General features: G+C 38.2%; 1 protein-coding gene across 1 annotated transcript in view; it reads left to right on the top strand.

Moving 5' to 3' along the window:
* The first annotated feature begins 2,269 nt into the window (after positions 1 to 2,269).
* Positions 2,270 to 25,230, top strand: part of KCNMB2 (potassium calcium-activated channel subfamily M regulatory beta subunit 2) — a 303,956-nt gene continuing 280,995 nt past the window's right edge. Inside the window, exon 1 of the mRNA XM_006054311.3 lies at positions 2,270 to 2,658. The gene's annotated coding sequence lies outside the window, so the exon portion shown is untranslated. The remainder of the gene's footprint in view (positions 2,659 to 25,230) is intronic.

Raw genomic sequence — 25,230 nt, 5'->3', positions numbered from 1 at the left:
GGATGCTAACAGAGCCAAGTTTCAAAACCAGGCATCCTATTTCATAGCCTATATCCTCTTCCAATACCATGCTACTTCCAGAAATTCTTTCCTTCCTTCTTAAAGATCTCCTTCTCTCTTTCCCTCCCTTTAGCTTCCCTTCCTCATTTCCTGCTCTTTCTCCATTACCTCAACGAGCCATCTTTCACCCCATCCCACTCCCATCTGAACTGCCTCTTCTGGAAACCTGCTTCATCCTCAGAGAGGTCAAGTGATTTTTGCTCCTCCAGAGACAAAGCCTCTCTAAAGCATCACCAACTATCTCTGCCCCAGTCCCATCTTCTTCATCAATGTCCTATCCATATCTCTTACATTATAAACAGCTATTTCCTAAAATGATCACACTTAAGACTGGAGGGAAGTATCCAGCTGAGGAGGGGAGTTTCTCTTTCTATCTCTCCCCACAAATCAGATATGGCGCTGTTAAACGTTTTTAAATTGTCATTTAAATACTTCCTTACATTAAAAAAAATTATTTGAGATATGCAATTTATAATATTACTCTTGTCATTTTTTAAAGAGAATATCATAAATTCATTTTCCATGAAATAATATTTTTCCATTACAAAACTTCTAAATGATATGCTTGCCTATTTAAAAATAAATCCACTGAATTTTTATTAAATGCTGAAAAATAATCTCCCAACAATTTCATTTTGGAATTTCAGGCTCTTCCTTCAGTGGTGTGAGTTACTCCAATTACAAACTGAAAATGAGTTACTAAAGACAATAATTTTGTATTCCCCAGACTCCTTAAAACTGTGAAATTTAATTACTTGGCTAAGAAACAGTTTATCTTGCATGATCATGAGGCTAGTGAAAGGTTTTGGACAAAATACAAAAAAATTACTTTTTTTCTACTTTAAGAACTGAAAATTTGAAAAAGCCTTTTTGTCCTACCAACATAATGGGAGCAGAATTATTTTTTGAAATTTAAATTATAATATTTTCTAATTTTGGCCCGGGGAAATCACTGTAAGAATACTTAATCAGAATGAAATGTGTTTACAGTTTGTGATACAAGGAGATTTTCTCACTAAGTCACACTTTATTCTTGAAAAGAAATTGTGACCAAATAGCAGCTAAAATTCACATACAATTAGGGCAGAATAAAACCAACAACCAGAAGTTTAGGAAAGGAAAAAACAGAGAGAAAGGGAAAAATATGTCTTTAAAAAAAATCAGATATCTGAGCAATTCAGATATTCAGTTCTTGCATATAATAAATAATGGATGCTATAATCATAACAATATTTCCAGATAACAAAAATACCAGTAATTAAATAGTGTTGATCTGCAATCATCTCCTTTGAGATTTTGTTTTGCAGTAGTTTTTGTTTGTTAATCCCACCTCATTTTCACTTCTATAGGCCAGAATAGTAGAGTTTCTTCGTATTCCATCTGCTGCTTTCTCTAAGCCCCTCCCCTGGAGCAGACCACTTGGTTTCCATAGTAACCAGTATAAAACTTACTGCTCCTGGGGTAGCAGGAAGGGAGAAAGAGCAGAAGGAAAAGACTAAACCTGAGTAGTGGAAGCAGATCACATCCTCTGCGATACTGTGAGCCACCAAGAACTTTCTTCTGCTTCCCTACTTGGAGAACTACATAGAACTTTTCAGAGTAGCACTTCTAGCAAGTAATTACCGTCTTCTCTGACCAATGGTAAGAAATCCCTCTTCCACCTTCCATGATCACAACGGTCCAAAGTGGATCAAGGTAGTGTACACTTCCCCATCCCTTGCACCCATCATTCATTCTTTCCATTTGGACAGTAGAGCCGGGCACATGACTGCTTCAAACTGGGACATAGAGCTTTGTAAATTAGTATGAAATAATGTGCTCATCGATACTTTCAATCCCTTTTATAACTCATTTGAAATTTTATGTAAATGTATGCCCTGAATCCTACCTCCTCCGTAATGATGAGAACGTTTCCTATGGGGACTGATTCTTTTACCTAACTCCAGAGAATTCTTATTTTTGTAACTGAGAAGGGAAGGATTCCCTTGCTGGGAGTGAGAATTGTTTGGGGAATCCTAGAATGTTTATTCTCAACTTCACTTTCCATGTAAAAACACCAATTTGCAAAAGGAATTCTCTCTCCTTTAGTTAAAAAGAATTTGGCAATGTGATCCAGTAGGCAGGGTGGTGTCGACCTCAGTCTCGGTAAGGAAGTCTGAGCCCTCTCTCTCTTTTTAATATGAGAATTTGAAAGCAGTGGGGAACTGATGTTGGACCTATCACAGCATTGCTAACAGACAGCCTATTACAGTATTTAATAAAAACAGAAACAGCGTGCCCATCATAGGCTAATAAATCCTACCTCCTGCACGCTTTAAAAACAGTAAGAAGCAGCTTTAACGGAGCTTCAGATAACTAATTTCAAGCATGGCTGTCTAGCGTGCCTGTCACTCCTATTGTCCTTCCAAACTCTTTCAGACATTTTGAGCAGGGAGTATTAAAGCTATGAGTTAGCAAGGGTTGTGACATTAATGGTCCAGGAAGGCTTTAGGCACAAGAGGTAATGATGATAACCGGTGGCTATTTGGAGGACTGCACTGGATCGCTGTCATTAAAAATTAAGCGTGGCTTTTGAGGAAGATGTGACAACTACCGGAGGTAGGATTTGCATGTAAAACAAAGGAATCTGTTGCTGTTTCGTGCTTTTTTGTTTGCTCTGTGCTGTGTGGGTCGTGTATTGCAGGCAGGTGCAGAGTGAGAAGCAGGAAGGGGAGAGAGGGAGTGGGAGACCGATCTGCTTAAAGCAAAACACAGTGGATACTATTATGTTTTATGGCAGCAATGCCTCGAGGACAAACTGGCTCCAGACTCTTAGCCTGCTGAGTGTGCATTCCACGTTGCTTTTCCCATGGAGTAGAATGCTTAGAGGTCATGGAGAAAACAGTTTGCTTCTTATCTGTGGTGCCAGCTGGGCTGTTGGTAGGGTTGAGCGAGGACTTTGGTGGGTGGGAGGCATAAAGGTCCGAGAAAAAAAAAGAGGAAGCTGTCCTTAAGACTTGAAACCTGTTAGATAAATATTTTATTCCTATGGTTAGTGTGTTTTGATAGCCAGAGACTAATTTTTTTAAAGGGAAATTAGAAGATTACAGTGGATTTCCCTGATAAAACTACTTTGAATTTAATCTATTATAAAAGAAAATTGGGTACCTTCGTCCATTTTGCATATTGAAAGGCTGATCCACACTGTATAAATGGTTTGGTTAAAGCAGATCAAGAGTTCTGCACTAAAGAAGGGGCTTTCTCTCTGTTCCTGCTCTTGCTTTTAAACAACTGCCAGGGCTGCAGATGGAAATGGTGATTTGTTAGAGGTTATGGACTTGGTTCAGTTTTTTTTTCCTTTTTTTTTTTTTAAAAGAACAGCATAAAAGCACAGTCCTCCTTGTGAGATGAGAGGGGCAGTTGGGTTCCAAAGTCCAGCGGATAATGAGTGGATTTGCAGGGGGAACTTACACTGCTTTGTACTTTATTATGGGATCAGTATAGTTCAATCAGAAAAGGAAATGTCAGGAAATCATAAGCTTTTTTTTTTTTAAGCAAAAAATGCAATGATCAAAAGCCAGTGTTTCTCCAACTTGATGTATGGTGCAAGTTTCAGTATTTGTCATTGCATGTGACCCTCAATGTGAAGTGGCAGAAACGTAGTGACTGAATTGCTCCGTGCTATTGTGTTATTTCTCTATTAGACTTCACAAACTCCAAGATGTAAAGATGTTACTTTAGATTTTGAAAAACTATATTCTGATGCATTGTTTTGGTTATAATGAATGGTGAAGATACATAGAATAATTGTATATTCATAAAAGAATGTAATATTTTTCAGTATATCTCAAACTTCTATAGTAATGTAGTATTAAGTAGAAATAAAAGTGACAGACAATTATGTTTTCAGCTAAATACTAGAATCAAGGCTAAGTGGGGCTTTTTCTCTTCTATGATGCAGTTGAGTTTGCAAATTTGTGACTTCTGTGTATTCAGAAACGTACAAAGTTGAAATCATTGCCCTGTAGTGTGTGGCATCTATGCTTAAAGTTGTGTGTTCCTTTATCCTAATAGTGTGATGATTGTTACTGAACCAAACTCCCTTGGCTAGTCTTTATGTGACCAAGAGCACATGTCCAAAAAACAATCATCAGAATATGTAGTGCAATTGAGGGGTATGACATTGTTTTCTGCTTCTATGGGGCTAGTGGAATGTGTGACCTTGACCTTGTAAAGTCTCATTCTCTAGCCAACTGTGTTCACCAATCAAGAGCTCATATACAGAAAAAGAGAGCTCATAATACATAAACAGAAACACACACATTTAGTCACTACTGTCAGATTACAACTGAATATTGTTTCTGTTGTTTTCATTAATTTCATTCATTTGAAAAGCACTTTCATTGGTTCTGGTTTTACTAATATCTTCTGAATCTAATCTAATTAGGCATTTATTTTAGAGGCAATGTAAGACATCAAAGTTGTCAACAGAAGAAATTATTTTGCAGTGGTCATACCCATAACATTTTACTGATCAACTAAAATCGCTTTTCATAATTTTTACAGATTTGTGGAAAAAGATATTATAAATATCTATATAATATTTTGGTGGTGTATTTGTTTATACTGAAATCCCTACAACATGAAAATTACAGGGGAAATAAGATGATTTTTTTTCTTTCTCTGGTAGGGAAAGCCAAACCAAGTAATTTAGTCAAAATAACCTACTTTGTGTCACAAGTTAATTTTGTTACCTGTTTACATAAATAGATATCAACCAAAACATTTCCAAATATCCTTTCCTTTTAGTTTCTGCTACATCTAGTAATGAAGAAGCAACAATGCTCCAGTTACACAGAAAGCAAGTGTGAAATCTACCCTGACATGAAAAAATAAGCAAAGCTTTGGTCAGTCTTTTTTTTCTCAGTCCCCATGGGTAACCCAGCCCTTGTATCAGTCACCAAGACACAAGTTACTAAGGCCAGTCTCATCATCTTTGTTCTCTGTTCCTCTCATATACACACCCAGTCATCATTCTACTTTATCAGTAGATATCAGACCAGACATTTCTCAAACTAGCACAATCTTCTCTTTGATCATCTCTCTCCTTGTACCAAAATATGAAAATTAAATCTAAAAATATTCCTGCTATTATATAAAATAAAACAGAAGACCACAATAATGTACATATAATCCTGATTTTAATATATATGTGTGTGTGATAAAAAACTAGAAAAAAGCTGCACCAAAATGTTGGCAGTAGTTATCTCAGTGTGGTATTATTGATGTATTTTATTCTTTTTATTTATTTGTTGCGAAGATTTTTAGAGTTCTTAATATTTTTTCAAAAAGAAAATATTATATTAATTGTCACAAGATTAACATCAAAATTTATCCATGTTTCTTTTCCAACCATGCTGCCATCTTTTCTCATTATCATACATTATATCACACACTATGTCTTCACCCTAAATTCCAAAGTAATTTTTTGATCCAAGCAAGACTGAGGAGAAGTTCTATTTCCTATTAGACACCTTCCTCCTTGGGTTTCTTGTTGCATCATGAAAAATTCAGCATCACCCTTTCTCAGAGACTGATTCCTACCTCAACTTAGATTTCTTAGAAAAGGAGAATGTGTGTGTGTGTGTGTGTGTGTGTTTAATTCTATAGACAGAGTAATTTTTTTAATATCCATCATTTACTGGTTCCTCATTATCTCCTAAATGTTTAAATGTTGGACTGATTTGTGACTCAGTTATAAATCCCTTTTTTATCTATACTGTTGTTCAGTTGCTAAATTGTGTCCGACACCTTGCAGCGCCACAGACTGCAGTGCATCAGGCTTCCCTGACTCTTGTCTATATACTTACTCCCTAAATGAGTCTCAGGTCCTTAGAAATTATAAACATCTCACAAATTCTAATTCCTAACCTAGACTTTTCCCCTAACCTCCAAACTTACATATTCAATTTCTTACAAAACTTAAATGCCTTATAAGCACCTTATACTTAACATGCTGAAAGTCAAATTTCTGAATGTTTCCTCCCATATTTCCCCCATGTATGTAAGTAGAAACTCTATTCTTCTACTTACTTGAATCCTCTCTTCCCTTGACACACCACAAAAATCCCATTGCCTCCACCTTTAAACTGTACCTAGAATTCAACTACTTCAATATTCCCACTATAACCACTCTGGGCAAGTTATCACCAACTCTTAGATTACTACAGTGTTTTCACCATTGATCTTTTGCTTCGTCCTCCCTGTGCTCCCATGTACCTATTCTATTCTGTACCCAACATTAGTGGACATTTCAAAATTGGTTATATCATAACATCTTTTGCTCAGAAGTCTCCAATATCTTCCCATCTTATTTTACGGATAAAAGCCAAATCCTTCCAATGGCACACAGGCCATGCATGATCAGCAGCTGGGTTCCTCTCTGGACCCTTCTGCTATGACTGTACTTCATTTGAGCCATACTGACCTCCCAGCTATTCCTCAAACATGCCACACACTCAAACCCCAGAGCCTTTAACATTTCTGTGCTTGCAAAATTCTTCCCTCCATAGCTACTTGATTAAGTTTCTCACTTTCTTCTGGTCTCAGCCAAATGCCACTTTGTCAGAGAAGACTTCCCTGAAAACCTTGATTCAAATCACACCCCTTGCACAGTTCTGATTCCTAGTCCCTGATTTTTCTCTATAGTATACCAAATAACCCCTCCACATATTGTACGTTGAGTTTTTATTGCCTGTCTCTCTCCTATTAGAATGTAAATGCTATGAGAGTAAGGACTTTGTTTTGTTCCCTGATGTATCCTATAGCACCAATAGTCAAGTGAATGAATAAACTGTTGAATGTAGGAACTGAACGTTTTCCCCCATCAAAATCCATTGTGTTAGGCTCCACGCAGAAGTTTTTCAACCTCAGGGTCTAATCTTTATGTCATAACATCTTTTATTTTTTTCAAAAAAAGATACTGAACACCTTGAAGAAAGTCAAGGAGATTTATCAAGATGATTTTCTTTCTCCTCCCTACATAGGAAGGAAAATAATCACATCACTGATCCCAATCTATGTCAAACCAAATAAAAATTCAATTTGCCTCAATTTGATCTTATCCAAAAGTTGACTTCTATTTCAAAAAGGCATCTTCACAGATCTGTATAAATGACTGAGGACACAGACGCATCCTGCGTTTCCTGTGCTCTTCTGGTGATGGGGAAGGGGTGGCAAAGCTAGGCTGAAAGGTACAGTTGGAGTCAGTATGCCTCTCGGAGCCTACAAGGCCCAGTGTCCTGTGTGGCACTAGGAATCAATCAATAACAATCAACAACTGTACTATTCACTTACATGCATTTCTTTCTCTCAAAATCAGCATGATCAGTCTCCTGGTCTGGTTAACAGTGATCTCTTTACCACTCATAAAGTACACATTTTCAAATAAGCTGTAACAAAAGAATCTTATTTTCCCAATTGAGTACAAATAATAATTCCCAGTATTTCTTGAATGCTCTATAGTGAAGAGAAGTGTAATCTGAAAAGTATATAAAATCGGAGACAAACGCAGGCTTTAGGAATAGACGGGTTTGGTCTGAAACTTACCTTTTTCACTTCATAGCTGTGTGACCAGATTTTAATTTTAACAAGTCTCAGTTTCCTCACTGGTAAATGGTGATAATAATATCTACTTCTTTGGGTTAAAGATTAAATGTGATAAAGTATGCCAGTGCCCCCATTAGAGTATGGGGCACGGAGGAGATGCTTAAAAAGTAATAGTGTTTTCATTGTCATTTGATCTTTACAGTGTGTCAAAGTAGTAAATATACTTTTCATTGAACAGGTAAGAAAACCAAGGTGTAGAGAATTTAATCATTAAAACTGCTCAAGGTCAAAAAACTAGTAAGCTATTGAAATTTACTCGCCCTTTAGCCATAGAGACTCCTAATAAATAGGATGTCAGATTAACTATCTTTAATATATTTAGTGAGTAAAGGCTGCCAGTGATTAGGGAAATTTTTTTAAAAGGGAGAACCTGAAGAAAAGATTTTTCTCTCCTCTATGACCATGTGTATGCCTCAGGGATTCCTCCCTTAAACAAAAAGTTGACTCAAACCACAGTGAAACTACTTAAATGAACGCTAACTTGCTTCTTAAGAAAAACCTCAGTCTCTAGAATGCAGTATAATGCAGCATGGAAACACCAGTTTCACAGCCATGAAGACCTTAGTTTGGATCCCAGATCTGCTCATTCCTGTTGTTTAAACTTAGTTTGAGTCTCCTTTTCCTCAGCAGAAATGCAGATAGTCATAGTACACACTGGGGTCATGAGGATTAAATGAGATAATCTATGCATAGCTGTTAGCCCTGTGCTTGGCACAAATTAAGTACATAATACATATTACCTATCACCACTTTAACTATCATTACCTAAAATGAACTTTAAACATTATATGTATTATGACATGGTCTTTCCAGGTGGTGCAGTGGTAAAGAATCTGCCTGCCAATGCAGGAGATACGGGAGACTCTGGTTCAATACATGGATCAGGAAGATCTCCTAGAGGAAGAAATGGCAACTGACTCCTATAATCTTGCCTGAAAAATTCCATGGGCAGAAGAGCCTGGTGGCCTACAGTCCATGGAGTCACAAAGAGTCGGACACAACTGAGAGTCTGAGCATGCACATATTATGACACTGAGAGTTTTGATTTCAAGTATCTCTTTAGTTCTTACTTCTTCTACATGCCTCTAAGCTCGTTCAGTAGATATCATTTAAGAGTCATTTAAGCATTTAGACATCATATAAGAATTCAAAGTGTTTGAGCATCTGGTCAGCACTAGAAAAAGAATTTCCTGAAATGTATGACATTTGCTCATTTCTTATTAGAAATAAAATGAGAGATGCAAATTTGGAAAAATTAAGAAAATATCTGCTTTTTGAGCTTGATTTGTTTTTAAAGGACTTTAACCAAGTGTCTTTCTTCAGCCTTGTTGAGCTCTAGTTTCAACATTTCCTGTCTTCACTCTCCTTAAGGCTGTATGGGCTGAATTACTGGTAAACTGAATGCATCATCATCCAGTATGACTTTTGTGCAGGGCGTGCATGAAATTGGCAATTAGCATTATCAATTATTCTAGATTTATATTACTAAATTCTTAATGCAAAGCAATTTAACTTCATTTAATTGCTCAATAGAAATGAGCACCACCAATTAAACTATTGGGAAACTCAAATACTAATCTACTGCATAGGCTAAACTTGAATCAGTTCTGAACTTCATCCTGCACCAAACAACTTCTCAGATTTCATCTTCTTGAAGGTTGGTTTGGGCCAGTAACTCTTGTATTGTATGGATGTTTCCTTTAATATTTTGTCATTTCTCAAATCCACATGCTTAAGTGCAACTGGTCCCCACGTGATAGATCTCTCCAAAAATGGAGACGTGCCATTGCCATAAAAATGTCACAGATTTTCAAGGTTTGATTTTTTAAAAAATCTTCACAAGAAATTGCTCCTTTTTGCTCTAAAATACTCTGTACATATTTCTACCGTGGCCCTTAGCATACTGTGCTATAATCTTTGGTTCACTTATCTGCTTGCCTCCTCCCCAGTGAAATTCTAAGTCCCTAGAGGTTAAGGACTGGGTCATAGTCATGACAATATTTCCAGCACCTAGTAGAGCTCCTGGCAGTGGTTAATGCTCAATAAGTATTTCTTGAATAAATGAATCAATTATGTCTGTATTAGATTTCTTTCTTGAATAAATGAATCAGTGATGTCTATACATACAGCAGAAAGCGAAGAAGAGCTAAAGAGCCTCTTGATGAAAGTGAAAGAGGAGAGTGAAAAAGTTGGCTTAAAACTCAGCATTCAGAATACTAAGGTCATGGCATCTGGTCCCATCACTTTATGGCAAATAGATGGGAAACAATGGAAACAGTGACAGACTTTATTTTGGGGGGCTCCAAAGTCACTGCAGATGGTGACTGCAGCCATGAAATTAAAAGACACTTGTTCCTTGGAAGAAAAGTTATGACCAACCTAGACAGCTTACTAAAAAGCAGAGACATTACTTTGCCAACAAAGATCCATCTAGTCACAGCTATGGTTTTTCCAGTAGTCATGTATGGATGTGAAAGTTGGACTATAAAGAAAGCTGAGCACCAAAGAATTGATGCTTTTAACTGTGGTGTTGGAGAAGACTCTTGAGAATCCTTTGGACTGCAAGGAGATACAACCAGTCCATCCTAAAGGAAATCAGTCCTAGATATTCATTGGAAGGACTGATGCTGAAGCTGGAACTCTGATACTTTGGCCCCCTGATGTGAAGAACTGACTCATTTGAAAAGACCCTGATGGTGGGAAAGATTGAAAGTGGGTGGAGAAGTGGCAACAGAAGATGAGATAGCTGGATGGCTGACTCAATGGACATGAGTCTGAGTAAACTCTGGGAGTTGGTGATGGACAGAGAGGCCTGGCGTGCTATAGTCCACGGGGCCACAAAGAGTCGAACACAACTGAGCAACTGAACTGAACTGAACTGAACTGATGTCTACCCCAGGTTTCTTAGTATCCGCTTTGACCCAACGAGGGTAAATGACCAAGTGGACAACTCAGTCAGGAACCTCAGAAACAGTGCCGCATGGAAGGAATTGTATTTTTAATAGTGAAGCCTGGATCTTCCATGGGCTTACTCACTTCTTGTTCACCTGTTGTCTCACCTCTTTTTACACTTAGGTCCTTTCAGGTGCATTAGTGACTGTTCCTCCATCTTTCCTTGCTACTGTCTATCCACAGTCACTACCCGATCTTGTGAAGAGTATGATGGGACGTTCCACTCAAAGCCAACTTGGAGTCTGACAGCCTCAGACGGCAAATTCCTAAACTCCTCCTCATCAAAGCCAGGGTGACAGACGAGCCTGGGTGAGGATTTCAGCTCACAGGGAGGGGAGGGAATAAGTCAGTTGTCAAAATGCCAAGCCTGTCGACTTCTTAGGAAAGAAAGAAGATGCTTATATTACTAGACAGGAAGGCTTTGGTTTGCATTTGCCAGCGTTTGTACTAAATGAGGAAAATGTCAGATGAATCCCACATGCAGGTTCCTTGTCACCTTGGTGTTTTCCTGTGTGAAATTAAAACCCCAGAACACTCTGGACATAAGAGCTCATTTTCAGCATTCAATAATTCCACTTAATGAGTAAAAAAAAATAGTTAGGCAAGTAGTAAAATATATAACTACATTTTAAAGTATAATTTTAGACTAGATAATTAGGTTGCAAACTCTTTGAGAGCAGGCACTATGTTTTTTTACAATTCTCAGATGAATAGAACTATATTAAGTATATATCATGCTTTTAAAGTAACTTTTTGACTGATACACACTCCCGTCTTAACACTATGCTGTTGTTCAGTTGCTCAGTCATATTTGACTCTTTGTGACCCCATGGACTGCAGCATGCTAGGCTTCCCTATTCCCCGAGGTAAAGCCACATTACAGAAGTTATATTACCATGATAAGAATTTAACATCTTATCATTATTTACCAGGCTGCTGGACTGGACATTTAGGGTTCTAGAAACTACACTAGTCTTAATTCCACTGGACCCTCTTCGTGCACTATGGTGTAGACAAGGCTGTTATGGAAGAGGAAGGAAAGAAGGGCTTGTGAATCCTGAGGTTGCCCGTTATTCATAGAATTGTATTAACTCACAGGCATTTGCAATTGGAAATGATTTACAAAACCAACCCATGTAGGCTTCTACTGAAGGAGGATTCAATTTGGAACTTGGTCAAAACAAAGCCTTTACAACACTATGCAGGTCTGGGGGATTCCACTGTATTTTGTGACATAGTTCAGGACTTTAAAAATAATTAGTTTGGTTTTGTCAGACTAATTTTTTTATTATTATTATTGTTTAATTTTTTTAACTGGGAAGCTGGTAAAAGTCATGTGCCTGACTCCATAATTCTTATCTACAAAAGTAAAGTATCTTTCAAAGTGAAACTCAGAAAGTTGAAAAATAGGCAGCAATTCAAATGCAAATCTAGAACTTTTCTTGCTCTGCATCAGATGCAGAGGATCACTGTGGCCATGCTGCATAAAGCACTTTATGAGAAGGAGAAAGAAACCCTTGGTAAATCTTTCCCATGACATAATTTTTGAGTTTGGTTGTGTATGAGCACCCAAAAATGTCTGACCATAGGAAGAATTTGTAGCTCTATGAAGCTGAACTATAATTTTCTCAAAGGGATTATATTTCTGAGTATATCTGGGACCACTGATTTTCTTTGGATATTTTTAAATTTTCCATTTATTCCAAATGAAGAAACTGGAGGCAGGATGGGGAGGGGACAACAAGCTGAAATCCAGAAGAAAATAATACCTAACTTTAGACAAAATTGCAACAGGACTGGTCCAGTTTCTTCCTCTCTGTGAGGATGATCAATGACCGGTTTAACTTCACTTCCTGGTGGTTTTTTTGATCCTGCGTGGTGCTTGGGAACAGCCATGTGGGGCTCTCTGTGTAGACAACTCAAGGTAAGTATTTGCCTTAAAAACATAAAAATAGAACAGCACAGGACTCAACTCTCTGCTGGAATGAATCAAAAGAAAAGAGAGGGAAATAAAGTTCATATCAAAAGGAAAAGGAAGGCCTAGATAATATGTTACCAAATTTGAGAAAATCTTTCCAGGTGTATGAAAGACAACAATAGCCCTGATGTGGAGAAAAGCGGCTAGAGAATATCTATTATGACCTGCTTCTCAATCTTCCAGGCCTATTTCCTCATTGACAAGTGGATTTATTATTGCTAAACTGAAACTGAAAAAAGAAAAAAACTTGGTACAAAGAAAATAGAAGATGATTCATGTCTATATGAAAAGTTACCTGTGTGCAATTTTGATTTCAAATAGTTTAGTAGAAGATTCTTCCCATTGGCCTATGAATGTGTTCAGGTGTCCATGTCCGTGCTTAAAAAAAAAAAAAAAAATCTATTCTCCATCTTCCCACTCTTTATCAATCCTCATTTTATATCTGCATTCCTTCAAGTATTCATTCATTTATTTATTTAACAAAACTGAGTTGAACTTTCACTGTGGGCTAAACACTGTGATGAGTTTGGGGGTTACAATGTTGAGCCAAATCAAAACAAAGCCCTCCCCCTCAACCATGGAGGTGACAGTCCTGAATGAGAAAGATAGTATTCATGTGGTCCCACAAATAAATATACAATCTCAAAGGTAATAAACACTAAGATTATTTAACTGGAGACATTAGGGTAGGGTAGTCAAGGATGTCAGGGAAAGCTCTGAAAAGGTGACGACTGAGTTGTTTAATGAAGAAGCATAAAAGTGAAAGCAAAAGAGCAAGTGTAAAAGCAGCAGGATGAGAAGAGAAGCTTTCTAGGCAGAGAGAAAGCATGAGCAAAGGCTAACCCATGGCTGTTCACTTATTTAACATCGACCAAGTGCCAAGTGTATGTGTGTGTATGTGTGTGTGAGGATGGGGAGCAGGGATGGAGAGGGGGAATTTCTGGCCCTCATGGAGCTTGTTGTTGTTCAGTTGCTAAGTCATGTCTGACTCTTGGATACCTCATGGACTGCAGCACACCAGGCTTCCCTGTCCTTCACTCTCTACCAGAGTTTGCTCAAACTCGTGTCCATTGAATTGGTGATGCCATCCAACCACCTCATCCTCTGTTGCCCACTTCTCCTCCTGCCCTCAATCTTTCCCAGCATCAGAGTCTTTTCCAATGAGTCGGCTGTTCACATCAGGTAGTTACATTCTAATGAAAATTAGTAAATTAAAAAATTAGTAAATAGATAAAAAGGAAGCCTGTTAGAGTAGATGAGGACTGTGCCTCTAATAGATGGCCAGTACGGCTGGAGGGCAGGAATCAAGCAACATGTGGTTAAAGATAAGGCTGGAAAGGCAGGAAGAGCTTGGATAGTTAGGACCTTGCTGGCCATGTTAAGTGTTTGCTGCTCTTTATTCTAAGAGCAATGGAAAAGTATCCACAATGTTAAACAGGGGGCTGACTAGATATTTGTGCTTTGCAAAGGTATCTCTGCTGCAATGTGATGATCAAAAGGGAGAAGATCAGGAGTGGACACAGAGAAGCCAGTTGAAAGGCTGTAGTGTAATCCATATGATGGTATCCTGGATCAGGAGGCAGCATGATGGTGAAAAGTGGACAGAAGGGGACGTGTGTAGGCAGCCACATCAGAGAGTTGGTGAGGGGCTAATTCTGAGAGTAGATGGGTGAAGAAGGAGGTGTCAAGGATAATGTTAGATTTCTGGCTTGAATAACTGGATAGATGGTGAGGTTATGGAACACTGGAAAGTTACTAGAGTTTTCTTTCATCAAAAAACATTTTGAAATTGTGGTTTGTACTTACTATCTCCACTTTATTGCTCCTCATTTATTTTTAAGGCACCGGTGCATCATTTCTGACCACACTGCATTCCTGTGACTGCCCTCTTCACCCTTTCTAAGAATCCTTTATCATCCAATTTGTTGACCTTTTCACAACCCCCAGGATTCTTGATCACTCTACAGCATTCAAAACTGTGGACTATCCTCTCTCTTTCTCTCTTTCTGGCTCTCTCTCTAATTTTTTTTTCTCCTTTAAAATCCTTTCTTCCTTTGACTTTAATCATGTTTAACTTCCCAGGTCCCCTCCTGCCTTATGATTTTTTTCCTATCTTTCCTCTTTACTGGGTCTTCTTTTTCCTTTTCTATCTTTTTACATTCTTTCAGTAATTGAAAGTATTACCTGTCTACACCTATAGCTTAAACCATCTCTCTAAGTGTGACCTGGCCCCTAAGTCAAGTCCTATGTTGCCTGCTACCTGGTAGACATTTCCCTGTGGCTGCCATTTTACACTGTGAAATTCATTTGGCAAAACTAAGTTCACATTAAGACCTAATAAATCCACTGTTTCATGTTTCTATCCATTGGGCCACTTGTTACCCAGGTTTTGACACCAACCATGGTCTTTGAATCCTTTTCTAACTGTAGACCTAACCAACCTGAGTCCTATTGATTCTTCCTACAAAATATTTTTTACATCTGTGCCTTTTATGCCTCCCTATGCAAATGAGAACCTTCAGTCTCACACCTTGGTTATGAGGATAGTTTGCTAGCCAACCTCCTTGCTCCTGGTCTGATTTTTCAAAATGCTGTCCTTAAATCACCTACACAAGAATGACCAGGGAAGTTTTTAAAAAATATCAGTTTGTGTGGCTTACGTTTAATCAGAATTTTTTGGGGTGAGACCAGAAAGTTTATCGAACACCCAAAGTAGATCTATTACACATAAATTTTGAGAAAAACTGCTCAACCCTTTCCCAGCCTATTTTCTTCTACATAGATCTTCCTGTACTTTAGCATAGTTACCAAGTGTGACCTTGGAGCTCCCCTAATCACAGCCCTTCCACGACTCTTGTTTAATCAAGCAAATAAAGTCTTCTCCCAGGACTGGAAATCAAGATTCTCCAATTTCTGGTATCCTGATAAGTTTCCAGCCTAATCTTTACTTTTCTCCTCTCACTCTGTGTTACAAGTTTGCTCCTTGGCCTAATGCATTTCTGACATCCAAAGATGGTCTCTCACCCACTTCAATGTCATCTGTCAAACTCCTACCAGCTCTCCAATGGCCCCTTCTGGATATAAACTTCTTCCATCCCTTTTCCATCTCCTTTACCCTTTGCATTCCTTGCCCTCCAATCTAGAAGGGACTTCTCTCCAGTCTTTGAATTCTTTCAGCAGATTTTGCCTTTGGCTAGTTCCTATCACACATTAAAACATCATTTTTATTGTTTATATTATTCAATTTATACATTTTATAAAGAGGGGAACTGTATTTTATAAAAAGACAGACTTAAGGAATAAAAAGGTGACTTGAGTTTGAATATCATCTAGTATGTGTCCTTTGGCAAATCATTTAATTTCTCTGAACTTTGTCTCTATTAGTTATATGGGATAGTATCACATACATTACAAGATTTTGTTCAATATAACAAGGTGTCTTTAAAACATTGAGCCATGTGAAATTTCCTATATTCAGTTATTTTCACCTACAGAAAAATGGTCATTTTATTAGTAGTAGTCATCTATATTTTAGAATGTGCTGTGCTGTGCTTAGTCACTCAGTTGTGTCTGCCTCTTTGTGACCCCATGGACTGTAGCCTGCCAGGCTTCTCTGTCCATGGGGATTCTCCAGGTAAGAATACTGGAATGGGTTGCCATGCCCTCCTCCAAGGGATCTTCCTAACCTAGGGATCGAACCCAGGTCTCCCACATTGCAGGTGGATTCTTTACCATCTGAGTCACCAGGGAAGCCCAAGAATATTGAAGTGGGTAGCCTATATCCCTTCTCCAGGGGATCTTCTGCATTGCAACCAGATTCTTTACCAGCTGAGGTTCCAGAGAAGCCTATATTTTAGTATACTTTTCTTTAAAATATTGTTGTGTCCCATTTTATGCTTTGCATTCACTTCATACATCATCCCCTTGCCCACTGAATATGTATATATAACCCCTTGCCCACTGAAAGTATCTAACTATTGTTGTTTACTTGCTCAGTCATGTCTGACTCTTTTGAGACCCTATGGACTGTAGCCTGCCAGGCTTCTCTGACCATGAGATTTCCCCAGGCAAGAATATTGGAGTGGGTTGCCATTTCCTTCTCCAGGGGATCTTACAGACCCAGGGATCAAACCTGCATCTCCTGCTTGGCAGGCAGATTCTTTACCCCTGAGCCATCAGGGAAGCCCTATCTATCTGTATATCTTTGTTATTGGCCTGAAGAGAGAGAGAGAAAAGAACATTGCACAACATGAAGCAGGCAAACTATTAATCTCCCTCAGTGGTTGCCCTTGCCTGTTCCTTTTTCAAAGCAGGTGAACAAATAGCAATGTTAACAATAAGCTAAAGCAGGCTCTTTTCTAATGAGAGAATTCTGTTAAATAAAGGTCAGCAGGAAAAGTAACAACACTCATTGTCTCTTGTTTACGGTCTACCTGGGCATCACACAAACTTGCTCAAATTTCTCTCCTGAGCATTACCTAACCTAGAGTTTATCTAAATCAAAATACACTCCACCCTGGCTGGGATTCTTTACCATTAATCCACTAATCAGAACAGCAATGATGTTTTCAGATGCAACCTCTAAGGAAAATATGCACATTTTATCTCTTAAGATATCTTTCTCTACCCCTGCAATACTATGAAAAAGTCTCTGGACCAGTTAACCCAAAGGAAACTCTTAGTTTGAGAAAATCACGGTTATGTTGTTATAAAGGTAAATGAACAAGGAAGGAAGGAGTTTATGTTGTTTGTATGTTCTTACTTGGTGGTGACTCTTTAGACTTAGCAGCCCAAAGAGAATTTTCTGTCTAATGTTCCCTTTGTAGAAAAATAATTTATTTCAGCAAGGCATTATGCTAAAGGAGGTCCTCCAGGAGATTACAAATTTATCAGAAATTATTTCAAGTTGCAGGAGTTAAGAATGAGACAAATGCCTTAAGAAATGTACAGAGTACTTTGAGTGTTTTAATAGAGAAATACTACAAATAGAAGCTAGTGTAAGTGAAAGAAAATGAAAGTCTCTCAGTCGTGTCTGACTCTTTGTGACCCCATGGACTATAGTGCATGGAATTCTCCAGGCCAGAATACTGGAGTGGGCAGCCTTTCCCTTCTCCAGGGGATCCTGCATTGCATGGGGATTCTGTATCAACTGAGCTATGAGGGAAGCCCCAAATGGAAGCTAGGAAGAGGACAAAACCCCAAGAAGAAACTGCAGGGTTAACAGGGTTTCAATCTCTCTACAGCAATTATGTGACAGTTAAGTTACACTAAGCAAGTTAGTTCACAACTATGTGCCTCAGCTCAGTTTCCTCTTCCATAAAACAGGGCCATAATACACCTAGAGAATTTGTGTAAGTTACACAGCATCACAATGCAAGGGAGCTAGCATAGTACCACACTCAGTGGCCTCTCAAAAAATGGCCCCTCTTGCTTTTATTAATGTGGGAGTAAGTCATCATGTCAAATACTACAGAGTTCAAAGAGGTAGAAGGGCTTTGGATTCTGTGATTTGGGATTGTGAAGTAGGAGATCATTTTCCAAAACAAAGGTAAAGCATTAAAATCAGTTTTAATGGCATAAAAAGACTGAGCAGATGGTGAGGAAGCAGACCATTCTTTAAAGGAAATTTTCCCCCAAAGGAAAGCAAGACTGAGAGCAGTTGACAAAGAGCCAATAGGGACAAAGGTTCTTTCTTTTGATAGGCTGGCCACGAGGGCCTCTTGGTAGTTGATGAACGAGCATCTTATCTTAATTTTCCGGTAACATGTTGAATTCACACTGAATTCATCTCCTAGAAGTCCTATAACTCTGGGCAGTGGGCATTATCACTCTCGTTTTAAGACAGGGAAACTGAAGTCCAAAGACATTGAAAGTCCTGCCCCAAGTCCCAGAGAAAATAATTGCAGAATCATCAGTCCAGCCAGTTCCTCTGACTCTAACCCCTGGACCACATTGCCTGCCTAAATATGGACCCATCACCTCCGCCTCTGGAGCCTGTTTCAACAATCACAGACATTTCCAGAGAAGATTTGGAGACAATAACCATGGAGAAATATTAGCTCGTTTTTGATATGGTCACTGCTAACAAGACCTTAAAAATGTCCACAATGATACACACCATTTATTGAGCACTTTGTAGATGGCAGGCCCTTTATACAATATCGACTGTAGCTTGTGAGCCCATAGTAAGTTCAAAGCATAGTGCTAAGCATTTGACACACATTCTCTCATGCATACATCAGAACAGCTCCAGGAAATGAGTGCTCATAATATTCCATTTTATGCTTGAGAAAACTGAGGCTCAGAGAGCGTGGGCTTACCCAAGGCAATACAGCTTATAAGTAGCGAAGCTGAGGTTCAAGACGAATCAGGCTGTTTCCCAAATTTTCAGGCATTTTATTTAACATCCACTGGCCATTTGACACATATGCTACCCTGGTGCCAACCTGCACAAGCTCCCCTGTGCAGGATGGACAGTGAGGTCCCAAGAAGACCATGCCCAGGGTTCAAGAAAAAACAGAGGGAAGCAGAGGACTCGTGCACAAAGGTCTTGCTAGCAGCTGACCCAGGCAATCTGCTTTTCTGTGGATTAACATCTATCTCTGCTCTCTCCTTACCCACTAAGTAAACCCCTAATGCATGGTGCTGGCCCTCAGCCAGATGCTGACCAAGGTTTACAGATATGACTCTAAATGATAACTGTCGAGGAAGGATTTAACAGCACTTGCACCACCAGCTTCTACACTGAGAAGTAGTAAAAGACAAAGGAAAGTTAAGTAAAGGAGCAAAATGATTCATAACAGATTTTACATTTTTTTAACATCTCATCACATGATTTTTCTATTTTTTCCTTAATCTTATCTTTTGAATAACAAAACAAAAAAAAAATAATTCTATTCTTCTGCCAACCAACCTCCAAGCTAATTCAGGTTGACAATCCATTTCAGATAAAATATAAATTATGTCCTAATTCTCTTTACCTAATACTTTCCATAACCTAATACATATCAGTGTCATCATAAGCTTTATTTCCTTCCCATCCCATTTTCCCAAAATTGACCTTGACCTTATCAGTGTAGTGCATGAGCTGCTTCCCTGTAAAATTACCTTTCCTCAGTCTAAGTAGAATTTGGATCACAGGTCCTTCCACTTCTATTGTTGTTTTTGCAACTGTTTTACTCAAGCAAATATAATAATTATCCTTGCTTTTCCTTAAATTATAGAAATTTAAACACTCTTACCCTGAAATTATTATAATTTGTATTCAAAAGTAATGACCTAATAAACTATACATTTTAAGCCTCAGTGGTCTGCTGGATTTGTGAATAAATGCCACAGTCAATTCTAACAGCACCCTTAATAGTGTTTAGATTTCTTCCTTCTTACCTAGGTAGTACAGTTTGATGTTATCTGTATTTCAAAGGCATATTAAGAGCTAAGGGTTTCTTACTGGTATCTCCTCAATAAAGATTAACAAGAGAAAAAAAAACAAAACCATCTTATGCCAAAGTGTTATCTTAGCTGAATTTTTATCACTGCTTGTCAACAAATTTCCTCTAAAATGATATCATATTAATTCATATTCACCAAAGCAAATCAATTTTAATAAAACATTAAAATGAAATTCAAACTGAACCTTCACCTGAAACATGAATTTCTAAATTGTTGTTCAACAAAAGTCAGTTATGATTTATGACAGATATATAAAATGTGAGGAAGAAAACAGATTTTCTTTATTATCCTACCTAAGTACCATCTGGCATCATGCTAAAAAAAATAAAAACCAAAGAATTTGATTTGGGGCTAGCCTTGGTCTGGATGTGTTTACAAGATTAGATGAAAAATTTTTGAAAGATGTACTAGATATTGGCCAACATAAATTTTTAAGGATGCCTGTTGAGAACAAAATTAAAAAGCAGATACATGGGCAAGCCACCTGAGTGCAAGAAATGAGGGGGAGTGTGCCCCAGAGACAGAAAGAGACAGAGTATGGGGCTGAGGACAGGAAGGTCACCTAGCACTGGGCATTTGTTGGCTGGTTAACTTCAGAGATTCTTACACCAGGGATTGTTCATATTGGCTTTCCTGAAAATAAACTCAAGAGAGGTGATGGTAGGCGGAAAAGAGAGAATAGATAACTGAAAGAAAGCATTGCAAAAGAATATCCCAGGACCAAACTATTTTAGCAAAAAATATTAAAATTAATAGCTAACATTTATTGACCAGACAGAATGTAAACCACAATCATAGAAAACTAACCAATCTGATTAGTTTAACTCAATAAAACTTGTCTAACTCAATGAAACTAGGAGCCATGCCATGTAGGGCCACCCAGGATGGATGAGTCATAGTGGAGAGTTCTGACAAAATGTGGTCCACTGGAGAAGGGAATGGCAAACCACTTCAGTATTCTTGCCTTGAAAACCCCATGAACAGTATGAAAAGGCAAAAAGATGACACTGAAAGATGAACTCCCCAGGTCGGTAGGTGCCCAATATGCTACTGGAGACCAGTGGAGAAATAACTCCAGAAAGAATGAAGAGACAAACCCAAAGCAAAAACAACACCCAGATGTGGATGTGACTTGTGATGGAAGTAAAGTCCAATGCTGTAAAGGCAATATTGCATAGGAACCTGGAATGTTAGGTCCATGAATCAAGGCAAATTGGAAGTGATCAAACAGGAGATGGCAAGAGTGAACATTGACATTTTAGGAATCAACAAACTCAAATGGACTGAAATGGGTGAATTTAACCCAGATGACTATTATATCTACTACTGTGGGCAAGAATCCCTTAGAAGAAAGGGAGTAGCCATCATAGTAAACAAAAGAGTCCAAAATGCAGTACTTGGATGCAATCTCAAAAATGACGGAATGATCTCTGTTAGTTTCCAAGGCAAACCATTAAATTACACAGTAATCCAAGTCTATGCCCCAACAAATAATGCTGAAGAAGATGAAGTTGAATGGTTCTATGAAGACCTACAAGACCTTCTAGAACTAATATCCAAAAAAGATGTTCTTTTTTTTATAGGGGACTGTAATGCAAAAGTAGGAAGTCAAGAAATACCTGGATTAACAGGCAAATTTGGCCCTGGAGTACAGAATGAAGCAGGGCAAAGGCTAGTAGAGTTTTGCCAAGAGAATTGCACTGGTTATACCAAACACCTTCTTCTAACAATACAAGAGAAGACTACACATGAACATCACCAGATGGTCAATACCAAAATCAGATTGATTATATTCTTTGCAGCCAAATATGAAGAAGGTCTATGCAGTCAGCAAAACAAGATCACTCACCTAGAACCAGACATCCTGGAATGCGAAGTCAATGGGCCTTAGGAAGCATCACTACGAACAAAGCTAGTGGAGGTGATGGAATTTCAGTTGAGCTATTTTAAATCCTAAAAGATGATGCTGTGAAAGGGCTGCACTCAATATGCCAGCAAGTATAGAAAACGCAGCAGTGGCCACAGGACTGGAAAAGGTCAGTTTTCACTCCAATCTCAAAGATTGAATCAAAGTCTTGATTCACATTAACTCTGTATCTTTGGGTGAGTTGCTGGATTTTTCTGTATCTTTGTTTATCTGAAAAATAGATAAATAGAAAAATACTCTTAATCAATATTTTGAAGAAATTCCAAAAAACTGTATTTAATAATAACTTTAAGATGATATGGTTATAAGTAAATTTGAATGAATTTCTAATAAAGATTCAAAACAAATTCTTATTAGATTTAAATCTTGAAACTTCAATTGGTAGCAAAGCACTATGCCTATTCCTCATATGTCATTAGAGAAAGTAACTTAAAATCACAGTGAGATTTAGAGAGTACATAACAATTTATATTTAAAGAAAAAAATGTTTGTTCTCTCATCAGAATCACCTAAAATCATATTAGAAAAGATATCAAAAAAAAAAAAAAAAAAAAAAAGACAATTACCTCCTTTTTCTCTGATATAGAAAAAGTCACCCAATGGTAAATCAATTTAATTGCATCCTTTTTAACAATTATTGGACCGCTTTCAAGACAAAGCACTTATGCTTTTGCTTCTTTTTTAAAAAACTCAAATTAACACTACTTCTATTAAATTAGTATAATTTAAATTCAGAATCAGTAGCCTAGTAAGATACTTAAAATGGGTAAAAAGATTAGAATGTGCCTCTCTGGCCTCAAGTTGTAAGCAAATAGTGATTACTACTCAGAAAAAGTACTATCTGTGTTATCAAAAGCATATGGGTGTTATGTAAGGACATAGGTCCCTGCACATGACTTTATCATGGGTAGGAAGGTCAAGGGAGGACTTCACAAGGCTGTCAAACAAATTCTTCCTCAATTGTTAGCTGATAAGAAAATATGACCAAGCCCAAAGTCCATGTTACTTTAACCTGGATTTCTCAAAGACAATGCTTTAGGATGAAAAGAGAGATGATATAAAGGGTGGACCTACAGACTATAGGAGCTGGCAAGTCCATGTTACTTTAACCTGGATTCCTCAAAGACAATGCTTTAGGATGAAAAGAGAGATGATATAAAGGGTGGACCTACAGACTATAGGAGCTGGCGTATTAGAGCGTCCTCGCTGCAACTGAAAGCCCCCATGCTACCTCCTGCTCAGGTTGACTCTTTGGAGTCAATTGGAAAGCTGCAAGAACAATGAGAGTCCAGAGGAAGAATGCATAAAATATTTTTACTGTTTTTCAGCAATAAAACATCTCTTCACCATCCACAAAACTTTCCCTACCAAAGGGTCTGCTTCCCTGTCTATCAACTCCCTGTGCACAAGAGCAAATGATATGATTTAATCTAATGGAATCAAACAGGGTTATGAACTTAAGATTTTTTTAAATCTTTTTTTAAATCTCTTGACCACACTGTATGGCATGTGGGATCTTAGCTTCCCCCTGACATCAACCTGTGGCCCCTGCATTTGCAGCTCAGAATCCTGGCCAATGGACCACCAGCAGAGTCCCACAAGCATGAGCTTTTTCATCTGAATTTGATCTCTGCTCTTCCATTACTAGCTGTGTCACCTTGGGGAAGTCACTTCATGTTTTCAGTACCAGTTTCTGAATCTGTGGATTCTCATAATATTGACCTTGGAGGGTCTGGGGAAGTTTGCACAAAATAACACATAAAATATGTGCTGGTATGATGGGTGATCAATCCAAACTTGTCAGGATTATAAATGTATCACTTATTTTCATGAAGACCTGTTTCACCGTTACACTTACTGGGCATAACTATCTCCAATGTATTATAATTGTGGGGTGTGCATGTTTGTGTGTTATAAAGTATAGTTAACTTACAATGTTGTGTTAATATCTGCTGTACAGCAAAGTGATTCAGTTGTGTATATATATATATATATATATATATATGCTGTACTTAGTTGCTCAGATATGTCCAACTTTTTGTGACCCCATGGACTGTAGCCAGTCTGGTTACTCTATCCATGGGAATTCTCCAGGTAAGAATACTGGAATGGGTTGCCATGTCCACCAGGGGATCTTCTCAACCCAGGGATCAGACCCAGTTCTCCTGCATTGCAGGCAGATTCTTTACCATCTGAGTCACCAGGGAAGCCCAAGAATACTGGAGTGGGTAGCCTATATCCTTTCTCCAGGGGATCTTTCTGATCCAGGAATCAAACAGGGGTCCCCTGCATTGCAGGTGGATATATATATATTTCCATTCTTTTTTATATTCTTTTCCATTATGGTTTATCACAGGATATTGAATATAGTTCACTGTACTATACAGCAGGACCTTGCTGTTTACCCATTCTACATTTAATAGTTTGCATCTGCTAATCCCCAACTCCTACTCAATCCCTCTCCCAACCTCTCTCCCCTTTGTCAACCAGAAGTCTGCTCTCTATATCTGTGAGTCTGCTTCTGTTTCTTATACACTTTCATTGGTGTCATATTTTAGATTCCATATATAAGTAATATCATATGATATTTTTCTCTTTCTGACTTACTTCACTTAGTGTGATAACATCTAGTACCATCCATGTTACTGCAAATGACATTATTTCATTCTTTTTTATAGCTGAGTAGCCACATTTTCAGAGAAGGCAATGGCACCCCACTCCAGTACTCTTGCCTGGAGAATCCCATGGGCGGAGGAGCCCGGTAGGCTGCAGTCCACGGGATCACTAAGAGTCGGACACGACTGAGTGACTTCACTTTCACTTTTCACTTTCATGCATTGGAGAAGGAAATGGCAACCCACTCCAGTGTTCTTGCCTGGAGAATCCCAGGGACGGGGGAGCCTGGTGGGCTGCCGTCTCTGGGGTCGCACAGAGTCGGACACGAGTGAAGCTACTTAGCAGCAGCAGCAGCAGTAGTTTTTTGAATTATAGTTTTGTCTGGATATATGCCTAGGAGTGGGGCTTCTGAATTGTATGGTAATTCTAGTTTTAGTTTTTTGAGGAACCTCCATACTGTTTTCTATGGTGGCTGTGCCAGCTTTATGTGTGTGTATTTTTGTTTACTCAGACACATTTTCTCTTATTCTTAATACTAACTCTATCCAAGAAAAAAAAAAAAAAAGAATATGGTTTCTGAGATCAAGGGGTTTGCAAT

The sequence above is a fragment of the Bubalus bubalis genome, chromosome 1 (assembly GCF_019923935.1).
Source record: "Bubalus bubalis isolate 160015118507 breed Murrah chromosome 1, NDDB_SH_1, whole genome shotgun sequence".
NCBI lineage: Eukaryota > Metazoa > Chordata > Mammalia > Artiodactyla > Bovidae > Bubalus > Bubalus bubalis.
Note: the sequence above shows the minus strand (reverse complement) of the source record. Positions and strands in the feature narration are given on the sequence as shown.